The sequence below is a fragment of the Suricata suricatta genome, chromosome 5 (assembly GCF_006229205.1).
Source record: "Suricata suricatta isolate VVHF042 chromosome 5, meerkat_22Aug2017_6uvM2_HiC, whole genome shotgun sequence".
Taxonomy (NCBI): Eukaryota; Metazoa; Chordata; class Mammalia; order Carnivora; family Herpestidae; genus Suricata; species Suricata suricatta.
The window spans coordinates 131,926,824-131,935,554 of NC_043704.1; the positions used below are offsets into that span (position 1 = coordinate 131,926,824).

The window sequence follows — 8,731 nt, forward strand, 5'->3', positions numbered from 1 at the left end:
CATTTCTGCCTAGGTGGTACCTGCCAAAGCCTCCTTTTCCTACCCTTAGAGTTTTTTATTCTTATTCCATTCACTTCAAAATATCATTACCATTGCAAACAAGGAAAATGTGTTTATCAGAAACTGCAAACTCCTTTAGGGCCTCATAGGATTAATCACGGTTATAAAGTTTTATTAAACACAATTTTTGTTTAATGACAAGCTCCACCAGTCCTTCCCATTCCAAACCAATCCTGTCCTAAGGGTGAATTGCGCTTAGCAGATTGTTTTCAACAGACTCTTCAAGACAATCCCTATTACTTTGTCATGCACAGAGATATTTTTCTTCCTGGATAATTTGAACTTCCTTAAAAATCACATCTGTTTCATACTTTATTTATTTGTAATTTAAATCCTTAAATTGAATCTTTCATTACTAACATCTGGGCTTGAAATGCAGCCCACTTGAAAAAATACAAATTTTATTTTATTTGTAGTTACCCCCCTTCACTCGGTAGCACTGGTACAAACATTCTCTGGCCAGAGGCAAAACAGCCGGGTATCTTAAAGCTGTGATGCTGTACCACGTGTAATGTGGCTCACTTGATTGTCCCTGAAGTGACTGGCAATTTGCCCAGAATTAGACTGAATGCATGTAATAAGCTGTAGAATTTCCACAATATTGACAATTAGATATCTCTATACAGCAGCAGCTGTGTATTGTTCTCGTGGTATGGTCCCCTCAAAGCACCTCCTAAAAAGAAAAAAAAAACCTGGCAGAAGGTTGCAGGCAGCAGAAAGGTAATATACATTGTATGAAATATCTCAAATTCAGATTAATCGGGATGTTTCTATTAGTACAGTTTTCTGCAATGGAAATCATGGCTGAAACAGAATGCTTTGGAAGAAGAGTTTATAACAGCACATCTGTATCGGGTAATTGCTATATTTTTAGCATGTTTCGGAAGGAGATACCTTTCCGCATTTCCATGCATTGTGGAAGGAAGGGAATTGTTTTCTCCAGCACTCCTGGAGCGTTTCAAGTCTTGGAGAGCCAGCGGTTCTGACCCCATGGACATGTTGATATACCTTTACCCTTCTGAAAAGGCTTCGGTCATTGAAAATAACTTTCACTATCCCCTGAATGGAAATCAGCCCCAAGAAATCATCTCATTTGTGGATAGTTTTGACAAAAAAGAGCTCGGCTTCTATTTTGTCTTTTTTTTTTTTTTTTTTTTTTTTTGCACTGGTGATACACAGGGAGCCATTCGGACAAACGTGGAAACATCTCTCCACGTTTAACCATTTTTCATAATATTTCCTCACCAACCCATTTGTGCCATGATTATAGAAAAGAAAGGAGAACATGAAGGAATTGAACCGATAGTTTCTCACTATCTAGAAGCCACTGCCCACAGTCCTAGGATTTGAATATTATTTTAAACCACACGTTTGAAGTGTGCATTGTGAATGGCTAATCTTTGATATTTTGCCCAGTGGATCTGGGGCAGGCTGTTGTCTGGAGCCAGACTCAGCAAACTTTGGGTTTTGTTGTTTGTTGTTTGTCTCTTTGCAATAGAAATGAATGTTTTAAAAGAAAGCTGCTGTTTTTAGAAAAATACCATAAAACCTCAAGGATAATACGATGCCATGTTTTCTACTGCAGATCTTAATTTATCAAGCTAATTACCAACAAAATGTAGCTAAATTGCTGATAGTCTTGAGACTGATTACTTCGGGAACAAGACATTGTTGAGCTCTTCAAAGGTTAGCAGGAGTGTTTGGGTAGCACAGTAGTGTAGGATTCTTTCTCACCTCAAATTATGTTGTATCCTTCTTTTAGAAAGCTCTACATTATTAAGAATGCGTTCAGTTTGGTTCAACACATACATTTATTTCCCCATTAATGTTAATTAGAGGAGAAAAGAGAAACCAAATTTCTTATCAGTGAAGGGAACTTACTTTGAAACTTGCAATTTCTCTGTTGCAATCCAGTTTAAAATTCCTGTGCACTCTGTGTCCTTTAGAGTTTATTTATATTTATACTTCTATTCCTTTCCCTCCCCTGGGCCCAGTCTTTGATGACCACTCAATAATGATTGCCTTTTGTATTTAAAAAGCACCAGGAGATAAGTGGCAGTCCCCTTCCAGTAACTGGGAATCCTGTGAGATCATGACCTGAGCCGAAGTCGGATGCTCAACTGAGCCCCTAGTAACCAGAGAATTCTGAATTCTCTCCTTTGGGCTCTGCCCCTAACAAGCTTCAGACTAGCTGTTTCTGCCCCCCAGGGCCTCAGTTCCCCCACATGTGAACAAAAACATCAGCAGAACTCGATGATCTAGAAGATAACAGTCGATCACGACAGCCAAGTAACAGGTGCCACGGCCCCGAAGTCGGCTGGACTCTGGGGAGTAGGTTTCCTCCCATCAGGCGTGGGAAAGGCGCTTTCTCGGCAGCCGCGCTCACGCACCTTCGGCCCAGGGTGCTTGCGCTGGGCTGCAGCTGCATCAGTGCCTAATGAGGTCAGATCGGGATGCGGATCCCTGTGAACGGGACACAGGGCTGAGACGGCACGAAATGGCATCGCTGGGGTCTTTCTTTTGCCAGCAGCATTACATTGAGTCCCTTTGGTGCCTAATGTACTCTAATAAAGGAGGTTAAAGAGCCAGTACATTAATTGACTTCAGTCCTAAGTCCCTTTTATAACCTGTGTTATCAGCATAAGTACGAGTGTGGTATAGTAAGGAATATCATTATGAAACAGATTTCCTGAGAGAGGAATTAGCCGGCTCTGGTGGGCCTCCCTCCTGTAATGAACACACTTCCCTGTTTATGAATACAGTTATAGATGTACTCTTAACAATTCTATCGGGGGGGGAAGAAAAGCTTTGCTGGATGTCTAATGCCTAACGGAGCATTTTCTCCGATTGGTTCTGGAAGGGTTAATTTGCAGTTTACTATTGAATAACATAAAATGAGCTGTAAATAATGTAATGATATGTATTGTTAAGCTGCATATACTATACCAGGTGCTAGTACACCCACTCCTCACTTAGATATAGTCTGGGGGCAGTCAACAAACACAGATGTATTTTAACAAAGGGAGAGAGAGAAAGATAAAGACAGAAAGAACAAGAAAAAAAATTAAAACATATGTAAGGTAATTTAACCAAGATAGAGATCCAGGTAAAACTTGGCCTATTTCTTCCCCCCTCAGAGTAGCTTCACTGTACTGGGTGAAATACAACAGTGTTTTGGCTTGTTTTTGGAACACACACGAGCCAAACACGTGGGGAACACCTTGACAGGCCTTTTGTATAACTACAAGGAAACTGATAATCCTAAATAAATTACACGGGAAAAATATGAATCTTTGAATACTAGTAATTATAATGGTTATTTTTCACTTTTGTAGCACCTGCAAATGATGTATATATAACAAAGCTTCAAAAAGGCTCTAATTAACTTTTTTTTTTCCATTTACTGGCTTTAACCAGTTTGCATTAATTGGCAATTTATATCTATATATTTTTACCAAATATTTCTATTACTTTTGAGTGGTTGGAAATCACACATTATTGAATTTATTTCCACTGAGTTTGTTTTTAATTTTTGTCAGCCACTTGCTCTAGACTTTTCTTTGCCTGCCCTGCTCTCAAGAGAGTATGAAGGGAAGTGGAAATTTCTAGGTTGGTCTTGTGGGCAGAAGAGACCCACACTCGCTTCTATGGTGGAGTGACATGACTTCTGACTAATAGTGCCAGTCAGAATTCCTAACTGCTCCTACCAAATGTGCAAGGGCTCCGTTTGGAAGACGTCCAGGCTCAGCTTTGCGAGAGATTACTCTGGGCTATTCATGGCACCAGATTAGTCCGACCGCCATGAAGATGATGCTTTGTTCTGCTTTTGGGCTTAGGGCAAGTCAGACCCAGATGAAGCAGAGCTCTGAGGGGGCCTTAAAATGGACACCAAATTAAAAACCTCCCAATATGCAATCCTGATTATTCTGAAATTGCCCAAATGCTGCCATTTTGGGTGGCAATGCCAGGGAAAGACAGAGTCTGAGATTGTCTGAGGGCTAAACTTGTGACCTGGGAAGGGGAAAATAGGCACTATTTACCTCAGGAAATCGGATGAAGGAGGAAACAACCCATACTCTTTAGTTTATTCTTTCTCTCTTTCTCTCTTTCTTTCTTTCTCTCTCTCTTTCTTTCTTTCTTTCTTTCTTTCTTTCTTTCTTTCTTTCTTTCTTTCTTTCCTTCATTCATTCATTTTAAAGGAACATCTGGGTAGGTGCCTATATCATCTACATAGACGTAGGCACCAGTGGGAGGTTTTGATAACTATCAACCAAAATCTCTCAGTTGCCAGGGAAAAAGAAAGGCTACTATCTAGGGGTTAGATTAGTTGTCTGAAAAGAGATAAAGATGCATGTTTCCCTCAGGAAATCTGAAGTAGGAAGAATCAGATCAGGGGTGTGTGTGTGTGTGTGTGTGTGTGTGTGTGTGTGTGTGTGTGTGTGTGTGTGTTATACTTTCTTAAAGGAACAAATATTTTTTTAGCTGCTCTCCACTTAGGAGTAGAAGCTGGTGGAAGGTCTTGGCTAGTGTCAAGTGCATCTCAGACCAGGGATCTGTCTTTCTGGCTGACCATAGGCCGAGGCCAGAGTGAATGCTGCCTGAAAGTAAGACGCGGCCTCTCAGGAAGCAAACGCAAGATGGCTGCCGCAGCCATCTGCAGGACATCAAAGGCTGTTGCCTGATGGCGCTTGGGCTGCCAAAGCTTCTAAAGGGTTTGGCGCCTGACTGGAAATCGGATGCAAACTGTCCATCTGCCGCATGGCACCGGCGACAGCTGATTCTTTTGCAGTCTGCAAGATGGACCCGGCCTAAGCCAATCACCCCTCGTCCCTGATTGCACAAGGTTTGTCCGACCCGTTTCATTAGCCAGACACACAAGATACAGTATGTGGTTTTTCATTTTGCTCAGTCCGCGACACTATAAACACCAGGGCTGTGGACGAACTGAGAAACCAAAGGGGACACACTGCTGCTTCTGCGGAGAAAGCACATTGGCAATGTTCAAAGCATATTGGAGCATAACAGTAGCCTGAAAACCCCAATATGGATTAGGACAGCTGACCAGATGTCTTGACTGGCATTTTTTAACAAGTTTCAAGGGTATCCCTATAGGACATAAATGCTAACTCTACATCTGTGTACCTCTTTTTCTGTCCACCCCCTCCCAGCTTCAACAAAGAGTGTGATGCCTGGAAACTCAGAATGTAGCTAACAGCTCCAGTGACAAAGAAAAGCTTTGACATGCACACACTGTGGACTACCTACCCAGGAAATGCCTGCCCTCCGTTGGGAGGGAATGACCACTTGCCGCCGAGGGAATGAATGAAAGCATGGCCTCAAAGTGGATGTGGACAGCTCTTCAGCAAGCTGCCCCTCTGAGGGCAGAGGAGTATTTTTTGGAATTGGGGATGGTTTCCTTCACTACCGTCTGCAACAAGCTTTTATGGGCGCGCCAGCAATTCAGTGTCACATGGTGAATTCAGTTTTGCTCCTGGCTAATCTGGTTGGGCTGTGCTGCATCGGAAAGCCAGGCAATATGCAATCATTCCGTGGTGAGATGGAGGGCGGGCATGAAGAGAGAGAGCTTAGAATTTTAGGAAAGAGGAGCACATTTATAATTCTAATTTTCAAAATTATAGGCTTGTTGGCATGGGGGGGATTAAATTGGATTTTAAAAGTTTGAAAATCCAAAGGAAAAGCTATAGTATTTCTATTTGGGTTCTCAAGTGTTATGGTTAAGTTCTGGACTCTGTGGTAATGGCACATTTAACCAGAAAGGATTCTTACTTAAGATTTCAAATGTTCCAAAAGATTATGGATTTTTGTGTGTGTGTGGATTTAAAATTGCCTAAAGGTTAATCCCAAACCACATTTTGAGCTCTTGGAGGCTATCGTGTGGATTAAATGCAGCACCTCCTGTTCTTTAAGAGCAAATTAAGCATATAACTTGTCACTGGGTGTCTTTGTCCGACTTCGTCTGGATATCTGGTTAGCTTTCTATCTGCAATCATTTGATCAGAGCAGAATGTAATATTGAACCTGCAAATTTAATGTGACTGACAGACGGAATCGGCAGGTTTTCTTTCTCAAAGCTTTCTTTTTCTTAATAATCAGCATTTAAGTGCATTGGAAATAAAATTTTCACATTCAACTAAAATGTGCATGATAGCAAAGCTAGACTCCTCTTAGAACATCATGGACTCGTGTTAGAGTTGGAATGGAAATTTGAGATTATCTTGGCCACGATTTGCTTTATATCTATGAGGAAGTTTGATGAAGGAAGAGAGGAAGCAATGTGTTCAACAAAACACAGCCTCAGTCCCGTGTGTGTTTCCCTCTTTGCTTGAACGAGGTTAACCCAACAACTAGACTTGCTCTCCTTAGCAGAGTAAGATATAAGTACATATATGGATCATGTTTGCTTTGGTTAAAAAAACAGAAGGGAAAGATAATGCTTTTAAATGTTAATTAATTTATTTTAAGTGTGTGTGGGTGCAAGAGCACGAGCACAGGAGCAGGGGAGGAGCAGAGAAAGAGAGGGAGAGCAAAGAGTCCCAAGCAGGCTCCATGCTGTCAGCACAGAGCCCAGGGCAGAGCTCCAATCCAGAACTGTGAGATCATGGCCTGAGGTCAAGAGTCTGATGCCTAACCGACTGAGCCATCCAGGTGCCCCAGGATAATGCTTTTAGATGAAGGTAGAGACTTTCTAATTACAAACTTCAGAACCTTGCCTTGACTAGGAGGAACTATGGATTGGATGAAAATATTTCCTCAATTCAATGTCATCCATCTGCTCTTTTCAAGGCTATTTCAGAGACCATTTTGCCTGCAGATGGGTAAAGCACTGAGATTTGTCAAGTGCAGTTGTGAGCTGGCACAGCCTTCGAAGGCTCAGACCAGAGCTCCTGGTCATCATCCTCTACACGCAGAAGCCAAGAGGCAGACCAGCCCCATAAAGAGTGCAAGCCTGCCTCTCCGGTACCAGAGTCCTTCGGTCAGAACCCATGTCGCTGACGGCAGCCCGGGGTTCACACGTACGTGACAAAAGTTTAAGTGTTGGATGGCAGAAACACACTATTTCATTGTCTGAGTTGGCACAGGCAATTCTGTTCCACAGATAGTTAAAAATAATGCCAGGTGCGGCATAAATAAAAGTTCCTAACAGACACTGTGCCATTAGACTTGCTTTTGTAAATGAAAGTCTTCCTTTGTTCCCGACTTTTTGCTGAAGCAACTTTTATGTGGGCCGATGAAAGGAGAAAGCTCCCAGACTCAAACCTTCCAAAAGAACATGTTGTGTGAATGTGGAGTCTTGTATCTAGGGTCCGACTCTTTATATCCCTTCCTTCCAGCTTGAAATCCACTTTGCTTTTTAGTTGTTTTTCAAAGATGGATGGATGTTGTACAAAATCTCTTTCTTACCAGATGACGCCAAATTATATGACAGTTTTGACTCCATCCCATGTGGTAGGTTCATAAAAGTCATTCCATTAGGCACAGTCACCGCATTTATTTAGTCTGCTCGGGCGATCTGAAAAAAAAAATCACAAGTGTGCTGAAGTTGCGATTTGAAAAATCACAAATTAAAATTTGAGAATGAAAACTGAAGGCAAAATGCTTCAGCACAGTTTATGAGGGTATATTCAAATACTGCCGTTCCTGCTAATAACTTGTGGACAAACGTTTACTTTTTTACAAGACAGAATGAGCAGAAATTATTTAAAACTCCTCCCTTACAGCCTCATTATTCTCCCATCTGTGAGTCTGGTCTCTCTGTGGACTCAAGTCTTCCTTAGATGCCATACAAGTGAACATCAAATATTGATATTTCTTTAGCAAGATTTCATCTTGAATTCTGACTTGATTTGTGCAGGAGATCCAGGTGAAAACAACTGTTTTGTTGATGGGCTTGTAGGGGGAGACCTGGCTCCTACCTCTAGAATATCTGGGTTGTAGAGTGTGGCCAATTCCTTGCCTTTGGAAGGAACATGAAGATAGATTGAGAAGTTACAGGGAGGAGCAGTGGTTTCAGTGTGGATGTTTCTTCCGTGTGCACCTGGGCACCTTTCTTCACAAACAAGCAGAGGCCCAGCATTTGGCTGTTTTCTGGATTTCTTTGGATGTACATGATGATAAATAGCTGGAAAGAAAGTAAAAATTAGGCTAACCATCCAGGTGTTTTGACTGGCTGTTCCGGGCACTTCAACAAACATTTTCTGAGTGCTCTTACAAATAAGGCTGAGCGCTAAAGGCATTGGGAGACACCGAGGAGGATAAGATACATTTTCAATCTGTGCGAAGTTCGGAACAGAGTCAGGCTTTTGCATAATGCGACGGAGCTTAGCTATAGCCTGAGAAATATGAGTCCAGTGGGTATAGGCAGAGGAAAGTCATAGTTCGATAGGCCATATGCCAATGGGTCATGTCGATGCATCAGACAGCAGAGATTGATCACCTGTTCCTTTTAAAAATGTGCCATTGCATATGGGCAGAGAGGTTTATAAATTCTGGCAGATATTTGAAACTTCGCAGACTGCCACGTTTCTTAGGCTGGGTCAGGACTAGAATTTGTCCTAATGTAGCAGTTTTGGGGTATCTGTCATAGATCGTGTTCTGGTTAGGAGACCTGTGTCATTAGTCATCCCTAAACCGCGGCCTTTTTGAAAGTGTG

At 41.9% G+C, this 8,731-nt stretch overlaps 1 long non-coding RNA gene across 1 annotated transcript in view; it reads left to right on the forward strand.

The window, feature by feature from the left end:
• LOC115292854 overlaps positions 1–7,226 on the forward strand; it is a 51,787-nt gene extending 44,561 nt beyond the window's left edge. Inside the window, exons 2-3 of the long non-coding RNA XR_003909174.1 lie at positions 5,229–5,533; positions 6,865–7,226. This is a non-coding gene — a long non-coding RNA (uncharacterized LOC115292854). The remainder of the gene's footprint in view (positions 1–5,228; positions 5,534–6,864) is intronic.
• The last annotated feature ends 1,505 nt before the right edge of the window (positions 7,227–8,731 follow it).